This window comes from Eleutherodactylus coqui, chromosome 4 (genome assembly GCF_035609145.1).
Source record: "Eleutherodactylus coqui strain aEleCoq1 chromosome 4, aEleCoq1.hap1, whole genome shotgun sequence".
In the NCBI taxonomy this organism is placed as follows: domain Eukaryota; kingdom Metazoa; phylum Chordata; class Amphibia; order Anura; family Eleutherodactylidae; genus Eleutherodactylus; species Eleutherodactylus coqui.
The window spans coordinates 162927985-162948343 of NC_089840.1; the positions used below are offsets into that span (position 1 = coordinate 162927985).

The following is a 20359-nucleotide window of genomic DNA, read 5'->3' on the forward strand; positions in this document are numbered from 1 at the left end:
TTTCACTAACATATAGGCTCATTTAGACAACTACAATTTAGGGAAAAATATACTTTTCTCAACCCAATCCCAACTAACCAATCAGCGCATTCCTTTACAGCTAAGGAAGTAGTAATGCTATATGGAGGTGAGGCTGTAGGTGAGAAGAGCTGGTGCTACTGCAGCACTTGAGGACAAACATTTTGATGTAAAGTGAGATTATCTTTTGGGGAGGGCTGAAGGCGGGGGTTACGTGAGGGGAGGGGGTTTTTTTTTCCGGTTTTGGGGAAGACAATGAATGCTATGACAAAATGACAGGAGACCTGGGTCTCCGGGGACTATTCAGGAGGCTTGTTTTAGCCTCAGACCAACCCCTTCATAAGAGTTTTCTGACAACACTGAAAAAATGCTCAACTATAAACTGAAGGATTTCTGCGGGGTGAATCGCTTGCCTGAAATACAACTTGCTAATTATGGTAGGTTGACCTTCCACAGGAGTTTCCTTCGCATTCCTGGGGATTTTCCAAATTCAGGAGGAAAGCAGCTTTAAAAAATTAATTCCAATTATAAAAATTATTTTTGAGTAAAAATATCAATTTAAAAATAATTGCACAGAGCTGACAAGAGCCCTTAAAGGGGTGGTCCAGGACGTCGGGCATTGTTTTTTTTCTTTTGATGACCTATCTTCAGAATAGATAGCACAATCTGTAAAGCAGGCGCAATCTGCTTCCTGCGCTGTAGTGGGGCTGGGAAGCACGTTGATGACCCAGCTTGAAGATCGGGCATTTTTTTCTATAGATGATGTAAGTCCAGGACAACTCTTTTAGCCCCTTACAGATCGGCCCTTTTTTTTCATTTTTGTTTTTTCCACCTTCAAAAAATCATAACTCTTCTTTATCCATTAACATTTGATGGCTTGTTGTTGTCCTTTTCTCAGGAACAAGTTATTTTTTTCATCGGTACTTTAGAATGTGCTGAAATTTTTTTTAATTTTTAAGTGGAGTAAAAAAGCACAATTCTACTATTTTTGGCGGGGTCTTGTTTCTACAGTGTACACACTACAGTGAAAATGACCTGATAACTTTTCTGTTAGTCGGTACGGTTACAGTAATACTACGTTTATATAGTGTTTTTGCAGCATTACTTTTAAAATATAAAACATCTGTGGAAAAAAATTAAATTAACTTTTTAATTTTTCGCCAACATAGTTGTGTGATGGTTCAATTTTTGCCGGACGTTCTGTAGTTTCTATTGGTACCATTTTGGAGTGCACACGGTTTCTTGATCTCTTTTTATTAGGCTGCATTCACATAAACGTATATCGGCTCGGTTTTCACACTGAGCCTATATACGTTGTCTCTCTCTGCAGGGGAGGGGGGGGCGGGCGGCGCAGGGATGCAAGAGCCAGGAGCAGGAACTGAGCTCCCGCCCTCTCTCTGCCTCCTCTCCACCCCCTCTGCACTATTTGCAATAAAATGAGGCGGGGCGGGGCTAAGTGCCGAGAATTAGCCCCATCCCGCCTCTCCCCATTGCAAATAGTGCAGAGGGGCGGAGAGGAGGCAGAGAGGGGACGGGAGCTCAGTTCCTGTTCCTGGCTCTTCCATCCCCCCCCACCCCCCCGCAGATGAGGATGACGTATATCGGCTCAGCATGAAAACCGAGCCGATATACGTTCATGTGAATCCAGCCACAATTAGATTCTATCTTGAAGACAGGGTGATCAAAAATTCCGATGTGGTGTTTTTTTAACTGACGACGTTCACCGTGCGAGGTAAATAATGAGTTACTTTGGTAGATCAGACTTTTATGGATGCAGCGATACCAAATATGTTTTGGTTTTTTTCTATTTAGATTTTTTGATTATAGGTATGGCAAAAGGGTTTTTTTTTTTTTACTTTTAGCTTTTATTCCTTATTAATTAATTAATTAATCTTTTTAAACTGATTTTTACTTATGTTTTCCAATGGTTTGATCCCTCCTGCAGTGTGATGTAATACCATGTTATTAAATTATACACCGATCTGACAGGCAATCTATCAAGCCACGCCACAGGCATGGCTTGATAAGCAATCTGCAAATGCTTTCAGAAGGCCTCTGACTGCCATACCAACTAAATAGCAGCCCATGAGCTCATCACAGGGGGGCATTTCAAGGGTTAACAGCTGTGATCAGCAAGAGTGTTGATCAGAGCTGTAAGAAACAGCCGACACCCACATTATATGGAATGGGATCGACTTGTGGTCCAGTTCCCCTTCATACAAACCCCAGAACGCACAGGATGTAACTGTATGTCCTGTATCGTTACAGTCATGTAGGGGAGAAGTTTTTATTTTTTGGAGAGGGAAAAAGTGGAAAAAAAAAAAAACCTTAACAATTTCAACATTCAGTTGCTGACTATGCACAACACAAGGACAACCCCCTCCCGCGGGACCAAGGACAGCCCTCTCCCACGGGACCCAAAGACAGGGTCACCAAAGGAAGTGGTTTGAAAGCCTTTTCTTGGGAAATGTTTTTGGAAAGTGTGATGTGAAAAAAATGAAGTGGTTCTTCTTCCAGATTGGTGGTTTCCATGTGGTGGCCAGAGAGACGTGGACGCCGCTGTGGGCGCTGCCAGGCCAGTGACTGTACAACCCTTGGGGTTGATCAGTGTTAATGTGGAGAAAGGTAGTCAAAAACACTGGTGAAGTGGCACGCCCCCCTGGATATCTGTGCACATACTACTACCTACCTCCTGAGTATATCTAAGGGTCACGCCATTTCACCAGTGTTTTTGACTACCTTGGGAAATATTTCTGGCCTTAGAGCATTCCAGGATGAGAACTATTTCTGCATGGACATCCACAAGCGCAGGAAGCGCGAGCTTTCAGAGTGGAAATATTCACGTCAGATCGCTGTGGATTAACAGAGCAGATTCCACTCACCCATCCCCCACTGCGGATTTCACTGCTGTGAGTAAACTGGGTCACCACATTTGCGTACATCGTGTTGTAGATCCTTCTGAAATTTCGGTGTACGTTTCACAGGCAAACTATCACAAGCGCCATCGTGTATGGGAACCCCAGCAGCTGGCCCAACAAGCTGTAGATTTTATTGGTACCATTTTCGGTTACAGACAATGTTTTTGATTATTGCATTTTTGGCCAGCAAAATTACAAAAAACAGCATTTTGTTTTTTTATTCATTCTTGTTTACAGCGTTCACCACGTGGGCCGCGCGTCCGTTTTATAGCTACTTTTCTCCAAACAAGATTCTGCGCACACGAGGGGTTTATAGTGAACAGACGACCGCTCCGATATCTACACAGCAGTCAACTGTGCTGAGGGCGGGCGTCACAACAGCACAGCATCTAAGAGGTTAATCTTCTCTCTGACCACTGTCAGTTACAGGAGACTATTAAAGGGGTTGTGCATGGCTGCTGTCTTCAAAGCACAGCACCTCCCTTGTCTCTGTGTGGTATTGCAGCTCAGTTGCCAATTACGGGAGCTGAGCTATTGCACTGCTCACAGTGTATGGACGGGAGCCTGGAGGAGAGCAGCCATGTTGTGGAACCCTGAACAACCCCTTTAAGTGGAGAGCGGTGTGACTGACGTGTCTTCACGGAGCTGAAGGAGTTAAGGCCTCCATTGCCCGCCGGCCCTCCCCTGACGTGATGTGGCTACCTACAGTCCCAGGTACGGCTGGTTACAGGATGGCCGTGCGGCTCGCAGACATGAACCTCCCGTCACACTCCTTGTTCGCCCGGCGCCGCTCTACTTCCGCTTCCGTCCAACGGCTTCTGTCGGTGACGTCATACGCATGCGCCGTGCGACACTCGCACTGCGAGTACCTCAGCCGTATTCAGCTATTCCAGCAACGAGATTGGTTCTGATACACATTTACAGCAACCTGATTGGTTGTTTGGGTTGGCTGATTCAACCTGATTGGTTGTTAGGGTAGAGCTTTAGCAGAAATTGATAATATGCTGCTAGGTTGTCATTATTTCTGAGAGGTTATCTTTCAGCGATGCTATATGCAGATACTAGTGTGGCCGGCAGGGGACAGATGAGCAATACCCTTTACAACCCTCGGCCACAGCACCGCGGGACTTCAGGCACATCCTGCACGGTTTCAAAAACTGCAGCATCTAGCTGTCAGGAGCCGGGCCTCTAACGCAGGTCTCAATGGGGTGTAGCCCAGACTTGGTGCCCGTTATGTGAGGCTGTAACCTCTGTGTAGCCCGCACTTGGTGCCCGTTATGTGAGGCTGTAACCTCTGTGTAGCCTGCACTTGGTGCCCAATTATGTGGGGCTGTATCCTCTGTGTAGCCCGCACTTGGTGCCCAATTATGTGGGGCTGTATCCTCTGTGTAGCCCGCACTTGGTGCCCAATTATGTGGGGCTGTATCCGCGGTGTAGTCTGGACTTGGTACCCGTTATGCGGGGCTGTATCCTCGGTGTAGTCTGGACTTGGTACCTGTTATGCGGGGCTGTATCCTCGGTGTAGCTCGGACTTGGTACCCGTTATGCGAGGCTGTATCCTCGGTGTAGCTCGGACTTGGTACCCGTTATGCGAGGCTGTATCCTCGGTGTAGCTCGGACTTGGTACCCGTTATGCGGGGCTGTATCCTCGGTGTAGCTCGGACTTGGTACCCGTTATGCGAGGCTGTATCCTCGGTGTAGCTCGGACTTGGTACCCGTTATGCGGGGCTGTATCCTCGGTGTAGCTCGGACTTGGTACCCGTTATGCGGGGCTGTATCCTCGGTGTAGCTCGGACTTGGTACCCGTTATGCGGGGCTCTATCCTCGGTGTAGCTCGGACTTGGTGCTCGTTATGTGAGGCTGTATCCTCTGTGTAGCTCAGACTTGAGAAACGTATATCACACCAGCAGCACTTGTAGCCTAGTAAGGGTGGGACAAACCTATGATGCAACAGCCGCCAGGACGTGGATCCAGTCCCAAAACTGCAGCAGTAGAAATAAGATGGCAGCATCAGATGGTGCTTAGAAAATCAAAAGTATTTATTTTCCCATAGCATAAAAATATTGCAGGAACGTTTCGACCAGCGATCTGGTCTTTATTAAGCTTGATAAGCTTGATAAAGACCAGATAGCTATTTTTCTGCTATGGGAAAATAAATACTTTTGATTTTCTATGCACCATCTGATGCTGCCATCTTATTTCTACTGGTGTAGCTCAGACTTGGTGCCCGTTATGCGGAGCTGTAACCTCTGTGTAGCTGGGACTTGGTGCACAATTATATGGGGCTGTATCCTCAGTGTAGTCCGGACTTGGTGCCCGTTATGCTAGTCCGTAACCTCGCTGTAGCCTGAACTTTGCACTGATTCCTACATGCTGAGTGGCCTCTGTAGTGTCATGTTACTGTAAATTGTGAGTGACTGGTGGTCTGGTTTTGGCCATATGGCACTTGTGTCACCTGGACAAGTTGCCAAGTATAAACTGCAGGACAAATCTGGGTAGGAACGAATCTCTGAGCCGTCTATAACTATTTTCAGCTACGTGCCACTGACGCCCAGTTCTGTAGCTGTTATGTAGAAGTGCTGGGATGATTTGATTTGGAATGTGTTGGAAGGTCTGCTTGTTTGATAAGTTTTGTACCTACTTCTCTCCTGAGTGATAGAGCCGCTGGCATGGCTGTATTTTTGGGTTATGTGCGGTTTATGTATTCCACAGCCAGGTCTATAATATCCGATGAGGATACTAAGACGACTGATTCTTCACACAGATTAATGGTCTGTGTGAGAAAGGAATCGCTGCATGCCCCATGCTCGTCTATGCAATGTGAAGATCAGTGTTTTTTTTTTTGTTTTTTTTAAACAGAGCTCCAAATTCCCTGCATAAACAGATTTAATCCTGTAGTGAGTGTCCCATTGCCTTTTTACATCCTGGCTAAGTGGGCTTTAATCCTCAGGGCTGTAAAAACACGTTCCCCCTGGAGATTAAAGCCACAGGGGCTGTGGACATGGCAGCTCCCTGCTGTCGGCTGCCAGAGCTATCTGGCTATCTGAAGCTGTCAAGGGGGGCTGCGGGGAGCGACCTCTGGTTATCTGATCGCCGTTATCTAATGGATAACGGTGATCACTTGAAAATACATAGTAAGTGAAGAAAAGTTATAGTTTTAGCTTCCTTCACGGATCGGATCCCTAAGGGGAGCTGAAATTACTCACCTCCGGCCTCTGTGATGTCCCATGGCATTCTGGTCTTTCCAGGACCTTATGCTGCCTTCTGCGCATGCGTGCCAGACGTCAAATGTCACGCGCATACGTAGAAGCCCGGGGAGAGATTTAAAAACTCCCTGCTCCCGGCTAGCATGAGTAGCCGAGAGCAGGGAGATATCATCGGGCACAGGTGTATGTGGTTCCCGGTCACATGATCGCCGTTATCCCATAGATAATGGTGATCATGTAAAGTTGAAAAAAAAACACAATAGAAAATAAAGTTTGTTTCATCTCCCCCTAATGGATCATATCTGTGAGGGGAGATGAAATCACGTACCTAAGGCCTTGGATTTATCCGCGGACCTTACCCCGGCTTCTGCACATGCACCCGTCGCTAAGATAGCAGACGCATGCGCAAAAGCCGCTGATTGCCGGTAATTTTAAATCTCCCTGCTCTTGACTAGCAAACGTAGCCGAGAGCCTGGAGATTTCACAGGGGACCGTGATACACGGTCCTTGGTCATGTTACTGCCGGTATCCAATGCATAACAGCGATCACGTAAAAGTAAAAAAAAGTTAGTTTCACCTCCCGTTGCGGATCCGATCCATGAGTGGAGGTGAAATTACTTACCTAAGGCCTCCTGTGCTATCCCGTGACAATATCCTTATCCACGGATCTTACACCAGCCTCGGCGCATGCTCGCATAGGCAAGATGGTGGACGCAAGCACAGAAGCTGGGGAGGGCCCGGGAAATTTAAAATCTCCTTTCTACTGGCTAGTATAGGTAGTCAAGAGCCTGGAGCAGTGACTAAGGGCCACGGTGAATGGTCACATGATCGCCATTATCCAATGGATAATAGCGATCAAGTGAAAGTTAAAAAAAAAACTAAAGTTTAATGCTCCTTTCGGTTTGGGGTCTGTTCTACATACGGACATAAGAGGACTACAATGGGATGTTTCTGAACACGGGACAAACGGGTATCCATTTTGAGTATTCATTCACATGTGTGCTGTACAAAAAAAACTGTTTTTAAAATGACACAATTGCTAAAAAAAATGAAAATCGTAATACTTTTGCTTCTCCTTGGCTTAGATTCATTCAAAAACTGTGGAGTCAAAATATGCAGTCCACCCCTAGATGAATTCGTTATTGGGTCTAGTTTTCAAAATGGGGTAATTTGTGGTGGTTTTCTGTTTGGCAGCTCAAGGGCTCTACAAGTTAGCAATGGGGTCTAAATCGCTTTCAAGCAAAATGTCTTTTTTGAAAGCTTCTGGCTTTTTTTTCCCTCTAAATTCCATTAACTCCTGAAAAAAACTGTGGGGTCAAAATACTAATGACACCCCTCAGTGAATATATGAAGGGATGTAGTTTTTAAAATGGGGTCATTTGTGAGAGTGTCTATCATTCTGATTCCTATGGGCCTTTGCAATCTTGGTTTGGTATCGAAAAACAATGTGTTCCTCAAAATGTTGATTAATTAATGTTAAATTTGTATGTCTCCTAAATGGTTAAAAAACAAAATTAAGTTTTTCAAATGTGCTTCCAGAATAAAATGAATAAATGAAAATGTATATCTTATGAAAAATTGGTACAGTATGTTTGCACATTGCAGTTGAAAATGTAAAAACAATTTTTTTTCAATATTTTCCCAATTTTGGCGCTTTTAATAAATATACACAAATTCTATCAGTTTATTTTTACTACCTAAATGAAGTACAACATGTGTCAAAAAACAATGTCCGAATCACTTGGATATGCAAAACCTTTACTGAGTTATTCTATGTTAAAGTGACGCTTCAGATTTCCAAAATTTGTCTTTGTCATTAAGGCGCAAACGGGCTTCGTCACTAAGGAGTTAAGGTGGTTGGGAGTTTTAAGAAATTAGGGCAAGAGGAGTAAAGAGTCTGAAATATAAACAACTAGGTAGTAGCTGCTAGAAGAATTGTACAGTAAAATATGGCATCCCTTGCCAACAAATATATCTCATCTCATTGTCTCTTGGCAACAGAATGCGAACTGCTGAATGATGGTTTTTAGAGATGAGCGAACGTACTCGTCCGAGCTTGATATTCGTGCGAATATTAGGGTGTTCGGGATGCTAGTTACTCGTAACGAGTACCACGCGGTGTTCCGGTTACTTTCAGTTTCCTCTCTGAGACGTTAGCGCGCTTTTCTGGCCAATTGAAAGACAGGGAAGGCATTACAACTTCCCCCTGTGACGTTCAAGCCCTATACCACCCCCCTGCTGTGAGTGGCTGGAAAGATCAGATGTCACCCGAGTATAAAAATCGGCCCCTCCCGCGGCTCGCCACACATGCCTTGTGACTTAGCTGAGGGAAAGTACTATCGTGCTGGAGCTGATGTAGGGAGAGCGTTAGGAGTTAGTGTAGGCTTCAAGAACCCCAACGGCCCTTCTTAGGGCCACATCTACTAGTGTGCAGTACTGTGTTAGCACAGTATTTTTTTTTTTTCCAAAATTGGATCTGCAGAGCATTGCGCCCTGCAATAGGGACAGAAGTGGGGGTTAGGCAGGGAGAGTGTTAGGAGTTAGTGTAGGCTTCAAGAACCCCAACGGTCCTTTCTAGGGCCACATCTATCCGTGTGCAGTACTGTCCAGGCTGCTGTTAGCAGTGTTGCATATTTATTTTTTTTTTCTCAAAACCGGCTGTGCAGAGCATTGCACCCGGCATTAATACTACAGGGATAGAATTGTGTAGGCAGGGCCAGAAGACATACATTATTCATTGAAAAGACGCAGTGTGGGTGTTCCTTGTAAAAAGCAGGGAAAAAATTCTATTTGGCCTGCCTGTGTCAGTCCTAAGGGCTCTGGGTACGTGTGTGCTGCGTGGAGAACGTAAAAAAATCAGACGCAACCAGCTACGGTTGAGTGCAGCCTTGCGCCAATTTCTTTCCTGCCTGGGAAATACCTGCTCTGCCACAGTTAGTAACTGTGCAACAGTAAAGTTCTGTGACACTTTTGCAGGGCCGCAACACAGTTATTAAACTTATTATTCAGTGAATAGACGCAGTGGGCCTATCCTTTTAAACAAAAGGGAAGAAAGTATATTTGCCCTGCCTGTGTCAGTCCTAAGGGCTCTGGGTACGTGTGTGCTGCGTGGAGAACGTAAAAAAAAACAGACGCAACCAGCTACGGTTGAGTGCAGCCTTGCGCCAATTTCTTTCCTGCCTGGGAAATCAAATCACTGCTAATACAGCATGCTGAGGGGCAGGGGTAGGCCTAGAGGATGTGCACGCGGCCGAGGACGCGGAGGGCCAAGTGAGGGTGTGGGCACAGGCCGAGCCAGTGCGGTGGCCAGGGGTAGAGGCGGGGCCAGACCGAATAATCCACCAACTGTTTCCCAAAGCGCCCCCTCGCGCCATGCCACCCTGCACAGGTCAAGGTGCTCTACGGTGTGGCAGATTTTCACAGAGACGCCTGACGATCGACGAACAGTGGTGTGCAACCTTTGTCGCGCCAAGATCAGCTGGGGAGGCACCACCAACAGCATGCGCAGGCATATGATGGCCAAGCACCCCACAAAGTGGAACGATGCCTGTTCACCGCCTCCGGTTTGCACCACTGCCTCTCCCCCTGTGCCCCAACCTGCCACTGAGATCCAACCCCCCTCTGAGGACACAGGCACTACCGTCTCCTGGCCTGCACCCACACCCTCACCTCCGCTGTCCTCGGCCCCATCCAGCAATGTCTCTCAGCGCAGCATCCAGACGTCGCTAGTGCCACAGTTTGAGCGCAAGCGCAAGTACGCCGCCACGCACCCGCACGCTCAAGCGTTAAACGTGCACATTGCAAAATTGATCAGCCTAGAGATGCTGCCGTATAGGCTTGTGGAAACGGAGGCTTTCAAACGCATGATGGCGGCGGCGGCCCCGCGCTACTCGGTTCCCAGTCGCCACTACTTTTCCCGATGTACCGTCCCAGCCCTGCACGACCACGTCTCCGGCAACATTGTACGCGCCCTCACCAACGCGGTTACTGCCAAGGTCCACTTAACAATGGACACGTGGACAAGCACAGGCGGGCAGGGCCACTATATCTCCCTGACGGCACATTGGGTGAATTTAGTGGAGGCTGGGACAGAGTCAGAGCCTGGGACCGCTCACGTCCTACCCACCCCCAGAATTGCGGGCCACAGCTCGGTGGTGGTATCTGCGGCGGTGTATGCTTCCTCCACTAAAGCACCTTCCTCCTCCTCCTCCTCCAACGCAACCTCTGTCTCGCAATCAAGATGTGTCAGCAGCACGTCGGCAGCAGTCGGTGTCACGCGGCGTGGCAGCACAGCGGTGGGCAAGCGTCAGCAGGCCGTGCTGAAACTACTCAGCTTAGGAGAGAAGAGGCACATGGCCCACGAACTGCTGCAGGGTCTGACAGAGCAGACCGACCACTGGCTTGCGCCGCTGAGCCTCCAACCGGGCATGGTCGTGTGTGACAACGGCCGTAAGCTGGTGGCGGCTCTGCAGCTCGGCAGCCTCACGCACGTGCCATGCCTGGCCCATGTCTTTAATTTGGTGGTTCAGCGCTTTCTGAAAAGCTACCCCCACTTGTCATACCTGCTCGGAAAGGTGCGCCAGCTCTGCGCACATTTCCGCAAATCCCACACGCACGCTGCCACCCTGCGGACACTGCAACATAGGTTTAATCTGCCAGTGCACCGACTGCTGTGCGACGTGCCCACACAGTGGAACTCTACGCTCCACATGTTGGCCAGGCTCTATGAGCAGCGTAGAGCTATAGTGGAATACCAACTCCAACTTGCGCGGCGCAGTGGGAGTCAGCCTCCTCAATTATTTACAGAAGAGTGGCCCTGGTTGGCAGCCATCTGCCAGGTCCTTGGAAAATTTGAGGAGTCTACCCAGGTGGTGAGCGGCGATGCTGCAATCATTAGCGTCACCATTCCTCTGCTATGCATCTTGAGAAGTTCCCTGCAAAGCATAAAGGCAGACGCTTTGCGCTCGGAAACAGAGCCGGGGGAAGACAGTATGTCGCTGGATAGTCAGAGCACCCGCCTGTCTATATCTCAGCGCGTTGAGGAGGAGGAGGAGCATGAGGAGGAGGGGGAAGAGACAGCTTGGCCCACTGGTGAGGGTACACATGCTGCTGGGCTGTCATCCTTTCAGCGTGTATGGCCTGAGGAGGAGGAAGAGGAGGAGGAGGAGGATCCTGAAAGTGATCTTCCTAGTGAAGACAGCCATGTGTTGCGTACAGGTACCCTGGCACACATGGCTGACTTCATGTTAGGATGCCTTTCTCGTGACCCTCGCGTTACACGCATTCTGGCCACTACGGATTACTGGGTGTACACACTGCTCGATCCACGGTATAAGGAGAGCCTTTGCACTCTCATTCCCGAAGAGGAAAGGGGTTCGAGAATGATGCTATACCACAGGGCGCTGGTGGACAAACTGATGGTAAACTTCCCATCCGACAGCGCTAGTGGCAGAAGGCGCAGTTCCGAGGGCCAGGTAGCAGGGGAGGCGCAGAGATCAGGCAGCATGTACAGTGCAGGCAGGGGAACATTCTCCAAGGCCTTTGCCAGCTTTATGGCTCCCCAGCAAGACTGTGTCAACGCTCCCCAGTCAAGGCTGAGTCGGCGGGAGCACTGTAAAAGGATGGTGAGGGAGTACGTAGCCGATCGCACGACCGTCCTCCGTGACGCCTCTGCCACCTACAACTACTGGGTGTCGAAGCTGGACACGTGGCCTGAACTCGCACTGTATGCCCTGGAGGTGCTTGCTTGTCCTGCGGCTAGCGTCTTGTCAGAGAGTGTGTTTAGTGTGGCTGGGGGAATCATCACGGATAAGCGTACCCACCTGTCAACCGACAGTGCCGACAGGCTTACACTCATCAAGATGAACAAAGCCTGGATTTCCCCAGACTTCTCTTCTCCACCAGCGGACAGCAGCGATACGTAAGCAATACGTAGGCTGCACCCGCGGATGGAAGCTACGTTCTCTCTCACCATCCAAAACGGGGACATTTCTGCTTCATCAATCTGTGTCTATTATTCCTCCTCCTCCTCCTGCTCCTCCTCCTGAAACCTCACGTAATCACGCTGAACGGGCAATTTTTCTTAGGGCCACAAGGCTCACTCATATAATTTTTCTAAACAATTTTTATATGTTTCAATGCTCTTAAAAGCGTTGAAACTTTAACTTGAACCAATTTTTCGTTAAACTGGGCTGCCTCCAGGCCTAGTTACCACTTAAGCCACATTAACCAAAGCGATTAATGGGTTTCACCTGCCCTCTTGGTTGGCCATGGCCAATTTTTGGGATGTACATTAGTACTGTTGATACAGCAATTTTTGTGGGCCCTCGCCTACAGTGTAATCAAATGAATTTTTAGCCCACCTGCATTAAGCACGACATTACTACCTCAGCTGTGTTGGGCAATGCAATGGGATATTTTTATGTACCGCCGGTGGGTTCCAGGGAGCCACCCATGCTGTAGGTGCACACGGAGTTTAACCTACATCTGTCCACTTGTAAAGAACCCCAGTCTGACTGGGGCATGCAGTGTGGGCCGAAGCCCACCTGTATTAAGCACAACATTACTACCTCAGCTGTGTTGGGCAATGCAATGGGATATTTCTATGTACCGCCGGTGGCTTCCTGGCACCCACCCCTGCTGTGGGTCCACAGGGAATTATAAATGCATCTGTTTCCACTTGTAAAGAACCCCAGTCAGACTGGGGCATGCAGTGTGGGCCGAAGCCCACCTGCATTAAGCACGACATTACTACCTCAGCTGTGTTGGGCAATGCAATGGGATATTTTTATGTACCGCCGGTGGCTTCCTGGCACCCACCCATGCTGTGGGTCCACAGGGAATTATAAATGCATCTGTTTCCACTTGTAAAGAACCCCAGTCTGACTGGGGCATGCAGTGTGGGCCGAAGCCCACCTGCATTAAACATGACATTACTACCTCAGCTGTGATGGGCACTGCAATGGGATATTTTTATGTACCGCCGGTGGGTTCCAGGGAGCCACCCATGCTGTCGGTCCACAGGGACTTCACAATAGGGAGTTGTACCTGCCTGTGTCTATGAATTAAAAACCGCGGTCTGACTGGGGCATGCAGACACCTTGACAGAATGAATAGTGTGTGGCACATAGGTTCCCCATTGCTATGCCCACGTGTGCAGCTCCTGATGGCGGTGGCACAGGATTATATTTCTCATTGCTTCTGTACATCATTGTGGGCTATCGCCCCGCCCCTTTTAAAGAGGGTCGCTGCCTAGCCGTGCCAACCCTCTGCAGTGTGTGCCTGCGGTTCCTCCTCATGGCAGACGCACTTCTAAATAGACATGAGTGTGGCGTGGCATGAGGGCAGCTGAAGGCTACGCAGGGACACTTTGGTGTGCGCTGTGGGGGGGAGGGGGGGCGGTTGGGCAGCATGTAAGCCAGGAGAAGTGGCAGTGGAGTGTCATGGAGGCAGTGATTGTGCTTTGTTGGAGGTAGTGTGGTGCTTAGCTAAGGTATGCCATGCTAATGAGGGCTTTTCAGAAGTAAAAGTTGTTGGGAGGGGGGGGCACCCACTCTTGCCGCTATTGTGGCTTAATAGTGGGACCTGTGAACTTGAGATGCAGCCCAACATGTAGCCCCTCGCCTGCCCTATCCGTTGCTGTGTCGTTCCCATCACTTTCTTGAATTGCCCAGATTTTCACACATGAAAACCTTAGCGAGCATCGGCGAAATACAAAAATGCTCTGGTCGCCCATTGACTTCAATGGGGTTCGTTACTCGAAACGAACCCTCGAGCATCGCGATAATTTCGTCCCGAGTAACGAGCACCCGAGCATTTTGGTGCTCGCTCATCTCTAATGGTTTTTAAGCGGACTGAAAGACAACGATGAACGAATAGGTAACGAAAAATGCACAATGGGCATGTGTTTACACACAACGAATTTCGCTCAAAAGACGGCTTTGAGCAAATCTTGAGTGATAACAATTGTGTCTAAATTGGCCTTAACTCAGGGTGTTGTCTACTGTGATGGTACTAGTATACCTCTTTTTGTTCTACTTAGTTCAAAAAAAGTTTGGAACTACACTTAATTGTTCCAAGTTGTGTTCTTTGGTGCATTGTGCAAACTATTGGGCATACCTGGTTGTTGAGGTTTCAATACCCCTTGAGTATCACCTAAATTTATTAACTAAAGTATCACCTAAAATTGTTTCCTATCCATGTTTGCTTCTGGCTGCTGTCTTGAGAAGGTAGCATTAATTTCTATTTCACTTTCCACATCATCAATCAGAGTGTTTTGTGTGCTTGATTTAGCTGTGGTCACAATGTGTAAGATTGCAATACAGAGACTGTGACTTGAGCTGGAATGTTCTCAGTGACCCTGTGTGCCCTGACTGACAGACTTCTAGAGTATGGAGAAATCTCTTTTGTCTGGTGGATTCACACTATTTCTCTGTTTTGTGCCCAAGGAAAAGCGATCTCTAGTGGGTCATACAAAATGTAGGGCGTATGCTGCAGGATGGATAACTAGACTTGTTTGTAAGTATAGAATGGTAGAATTCGAAAGGACCTCCAGGGTCATCTGGTCTAACCCCCTGCTCAGTGCAATATTCACTAAATCATCCCAGACAAATATTTGTCCAGCCTTTGTTTGAACACTTCCCTTGAAGGAGAACTCACCACCTCTCGTGGTAACCTGTTCCACTCTTTGGTCACCCTCACTGCTTTGTTTGAACACTTCCCTTGAAGGAGAACTCACCACCTCTCGTGGTAACCTTGTCAGGGAAATTTCTGCATACAGCACCAATCAGGCCCACCCCAATGCCCCGCTGCCGGCGGTAAAGAAGAGACCCCACACACGGAGGTCTGGTATAGTTCCTCACACGGGGACATGACTGCGCACTTTATTACAGATTACATGGGATCTTATACCCTTTGGTCACATCACTAGGAATGGGTGATGGTCTCATTGGCTTAAATTCACCGCATAACCATATATGGGAAGTCCGGATTTCCGGCTGAGGCACTGATTAGTCATATACGTAGTTAAACAGTCGTTATCTTGATACGGCGCCTCTGGGAAAACAGCCAAGCACGCGGCCTTCGTGTTTGGTTCTGTATCATCTCTGAATTTCTGGACACCTCTCTCTCAGCCTTGCAAACTTTTGGAATATCTGATGTAATGCGACATATAAGTTTTTCTCATTTTAACTTTGAATAGAACTTGCATACAGGTATAAAAGCATAAAAAACATATGGCAATATATACATATACCCTCACAACCTGTTCCACTCTTTGGTCACCCTCACTGTCAGAAAGTTTTTTTCTAATATCTAATTTGTGTCTTCTCCCTTTTAGTTTCATCCCATTGCTTCTAGTCTTTCCTTATGCCAATAAGAATAGGGCTGAGCCATCTGCGCTGTGACAGCCCTTCAGATATTTGTAGACAGCTATTAAGTCTCCTCCCAGCCTTCTTTTTTGCAAGCTAAACATTCCCAGATCCTTTAACCGTTTCTCATAGGCCATGATTTGCAGACTGCTCACCATCTTGGTAACTCTTCTCTGAACTTGCTCCAGTTTGTCTATGTCTTTTTTAAAAGTGGGTCCGGAACTGGACACAGTATTTTGGATGAGCTCTGACTAAGGCCGCCTGCAGACAGGCGGAAATTCCGCGGCAGGATTTCCCGCAGAATTTCGGCCCCTGGAAGCTGCCATAGAGTTGCGTTAACAAACGCAATCCTATGCAGACGGACGTGCGAAATCTCGCGCGGTAAACATCGCGGCATGCTTCATTTCTGTGCGGGGCTCGCAGAGCCCCGCACAGAAATGTCACTCACTGGCAGCCGGCACATGAAAGAGCCGGGGCCACGGTAGCAGGTGAGTGTCTCACTGCTCTCTGCAGACCCTCGGGTCGGGTCCCGCTGCGAGAATTCTCGCAGCCGGATCCGACCCGGCCGTCTGCAGGCGGCCTAAGGAAGAGTAGAGGGGGATAATTGCCTCACATGATCTAGACTATATGCTTCTCTTAATACATCCTAGAATTGTGTTTGCTTTTTCGCTGCTGCATTACATTGTTGACTCCTGTTCAGTCTATGATCTATTAGTATACCCAAGTCTTTTTCACATGTGCTGTTGCTTAGCCCAATTCCTCCCATTCTGTATGTGCTATTTGTTTTCATTTTTCTTGCCCAGATGTAGGACTTTGCATTTTTCCTTGTTAAATACCATTCTGTTAGTCGTGCCCACTGTGCAAGCTTTACTAGTTTTTTTTTTTTAATACTTTCTCTCTCTTCCCTAGTGTTAGCTATTAGAGATGAGCGAGCACCAAAATGCTCGAGTGCTCGTTACTCGAGTCGAACTTTCAGTGATGCTCGAGAGTTCGTTTAGAGTAACGAACCCCATTGAAGTCAATGGGCGACTCGAGCATTTTTGTATATGACTGGTGCTCCGCTAAGGTTTTCATTTGTGAAAATCTTAGCAAATCACCAAAGTCATGTAAAAAACACAGAAATGGATAGGGCAGGCGAGGAGCAACATGCAGGGCTGCATTTCGGGCTCTGAGGTCTCACTATTAAGCCACAATAGTGGCAAGAGTGAGACCCCCCCCCCCCCTTCGCACTGTCAGCATAAAGATCGTTCTCCTCTGCCACAGCTGTAACAGCTGTGGCAGAGAACAACGATGTTAGCGCATTGAATTCAATGGAGCCGGCAATACAGCCGGCTCCATTGAAAGCAATGGGCTGCCGGCGAGCGTGGAATGAATTTTCGGGAAGGGCTTAAAAATATAAGCCCTTACCTGAAAATCATCCTAAAATGTGTAAAAATAAAAAAAATGTATACTCACCTTTCCGCTGCAGCCGGAGTTCAGCCGTGTCTGGCCGGCAGTTCTCCTGAACTGCTTTCTGTAGTATTCAGCAGGTGGGGATTTAAAATCCCCGCCTGCTGAATGAGCTGCCTCTGATTGGTCACAGCCTCACCAATCAGAGGCAGCTCTCACTCACCCATTCATGAATTCATGAATGGGTGAGTAAGTGCTGCCTCTGATTGGCTCAGCGCAGGGACCAATCAGGGGCAGCTCTCAGCTGTCATTCATATTTTAAATCCCCGGCTGCTGAATACTACTCACAGCAGTTCAGGAGAACTGCCGGCCGGCCGCGGCTGAACTCCGTCTGCCGGGACAAGGTGAGTATATTTTCTTTTTTACTTTTTACACATTTCTGGATGAATTTCAGGGAAGGGCTTATATTTTTAAGCCCTTCCCGAAAATTCATCTCGCGCTCGCCGGCAGCCCATTGCTTTCAATGGAGCCGGCTGTATTGCCGGCTCCATTGATTTCAATGGTCAGTGCTCGGTTAATCGAGACGAGTACCGCGTGGTGCTCGTCTCAAGTAACGAGCATCTCGAGCACCCTAATACTCGAACGAGCATCAAGCTCAGACGAGTATGCTCACTCATCTCTATTAGCTGTCCCTCCAAGTTTTGCATCGTCGGCAAATTTGATCAGTTTTCCATCAATTCCCTCCTCCAGATCATTTATAAAATCATAGAGGCGTGTGTGTAAATAACCTCTACATAATGTGTGCTGACTGATTTTTTGCACACACACTACCTTCAGGTCATGGAGGCATACTAAGCAGGCCTTTTTGAAAAATTCATTGTCAAACTGCGATAATTCAAGATCATAATCACGGCCGCATATCAGGAAAAAAACAAAATAATTGATTTCAATGATTTCATTTTCAATTAGCAGTATTCTTGCCCGTTAATAGTACGGGCGAGAAAAGAGAGGACTTGCCCTATCTTTCTCGCATGTAGTTAATACTATGAGCGGGTGAGTACCTATCTTCCTGCTGTGCGGCATTTGAATACTCGGAGAAAGAAAACCCTGTTCATTTGCAACTACGCTCCATAGTGGCAAGCATAGTTACACATATAGATATGCAAAGAATTCCTGACTCATCACTAATTCTTTAACTTCCCGATGTCGTGCAAACTTGAAATTTGCCACAAGCATTCTCTAGCTCCTAAATTGAAAAAGTAAAGGAGGTGTAACTTGATTATTCCATTTGAAGTGAGAAAACCGCATGGTCACCTCCATGCAAAATGGTGAACTTTTTTTATTCTTCGGTATCTCTGAAATAACCGCCACATCATAAAATTTTCAGTGAACAACAGATAAACACCTGTACCAAATTAACTTAGGCGAAACCAGGTATATCAGCTAGTGTGTGTGTGTGTGTTTATTAGTATGTGTGTGTGTGTGTGTGTGTGTATGTATATATGTATGTATGCGTGTACACATACACACACATATATATATATACACACACTACCTGACATACCTGGTTTCGCCCGAGTTAATTTGGTACAGGTGTTTATCTGTTCACACTGAAAATTTTATGATGTTGCGGTTATTTCAGAGAAACCAAAGCATAAAAAAAGTTCACCATTTTGCATGGAGGTGACCATGTGTTTTTTTTCACACAGAAAACTTTATGAAGTCTTATAGGCAGATTAAATAACATCTCTTTGCTCCTAGGTTATTAGATATACTTCTTTGATTATCATTTATAGCTCTATCTAATGTTTACTAATTTTATAATATCTTATAACTGTTAGGACATATTCTTGTGGACGTGTGTTTGTGTGTATATATATAATGTGTATGTATATATAGTGAGATACTGAGGGGCGTGATACTGGATGGTCGCTACATCGCCCCTAGGTTCTGTTATTATGCCTAGTGGGACTGGAGGAAGTTCATGTCCCGCTGTCTGAGACATGAAAATCCAATAGGGCAATGTAATCTCCAGCAGGTAGTTGCTGGAGGTTTTCCTTTAAAAGTCTTTGGGCCTGGATTTTTGGAATGGATGTCAGGTTGGTAGTGGGGCCATCCATTCCACTTCCTCCATTCCAGGGTGTGTACGAGGTCAATCAGCACAGGTGCTGAGGCTGAGCCAGCAGGAGGTGTGCATATAAATAGCAATGTGCACTGACACCGGGGGAAATAAGATGGCTGCTGGACCCTGGCAGCCTGTGATACCTGCTAGAGGTAAAAGCCCGAATGTGTAGTGCAGCTGCTGAGCGTGACCTGGTCAGGCAGGGACTGTCTATTGAACTATTGCTGGACTGTTATTTTCTTGCCTGAAGCTAAGGCTGAATTTGTGTTGATTTTTTTCTGGACTGAAATAAACGCAGGTCACGCCTGCACTTGGACTTTACCTACTTGTTTCCATCTTTGACTGCCGCAAACCCGCACTCTACCAAGCTGTCCTCCCACCATATATATGATAAAAGCCCTCACTGACTCACTCACTGTCTGACTCGCCACTAATTCTCCAACTTCCCGATGTCATAGAAACATGAAATTTGGCACGAGCATAGATTATATCCAAAATAGTAAAAGTAAAGTAAAGGGGTCCCAACTCGATTATTCAATTATAGCGCAGAAGAATTAGTGTCCAAATTTTACGTACGTAATCTAATTCTTTCACTTCCCGATGTTGTAAAAACTTAAAATTTGCCATGAGCATTGATTATGTCATAAATATGAAAAGCTAATGGGTCCCAACTCGATTATTCAATTCTAAGCGCAAAAGAATTAGCGTCCAAATTTTACGTACATAATCTTAATTCTCTCACTTCCCAATGTCATGGAAACGTCAAATTTGGCAGGAGCATTGATTATGTCATAAATAGGAAAAGTTAATGGGTCCCACCTCGATTTATTCAATTCTAAGCGCAAAAGAATTAGCGTCCAAATTTTACGTACGTAATCTAATTCTCTCACTTCCCGAAGCAACAAATAATTACACAAATTTTTACCGCACAAATGTGAAATTTGCCATGACCATTCTTTGCGAACTAAATATTGGAAATTTAAAGGGTTGCAACTTGATTATTCAATCCTATGCATAAAAGTGACCCCCTATGTAATGTCACTAATAACACACATCTGTACTGCACCATCTTGAAATTTGGCATGACCATTCCCATGTTATGTAACTAATAACATATCTGTACCCCGCAATATATGAGACAGTTATCTTCTCAGCAAAACAAAACGCATTTAGAAATATGAGTATATACTGACTCGAATAAAACTGACTGTCGTATGTATTGAAAGGCTGTAAAGTACAAAAGGAAGTGGACATGCAGTATGCCTTTAAGTATAACAAGGGGCTGCAACCTTCAGTCTCGGTAGGAAATTTGAAGAAAAAGGGGCGTTACCTTTCAGG

General features: G+C 46.8%; 1 protein-coding gene across 2 annotated transcripts in view; it reads right to left on the minus strand.

The window, feature by feature from the left end:
* The window catches only part of ERCC6 (ERCC excision repair 6, chromatin remodeling factor), an 89826-nt gene extending 86088 nt beyond the window's left edge, over positions 1-3738 (minus strand). Inside the window, exon 1 of one of the 2 annotated variants that reach the window (XM_066600344.1) lies at positions 3643-3738. The gene's annotated coding sequence lies outside the window, so the exon portion shown is untranslated. Of the gene's footprint in view, positions 1-3638 lie in introns of both variants that reach the window. The other variant, XM_066600345.1, reaches the window with a different exon arrangement.
* Between the last annotated feature and the right edge of the window lie 16621 nt (positions 3739-20359).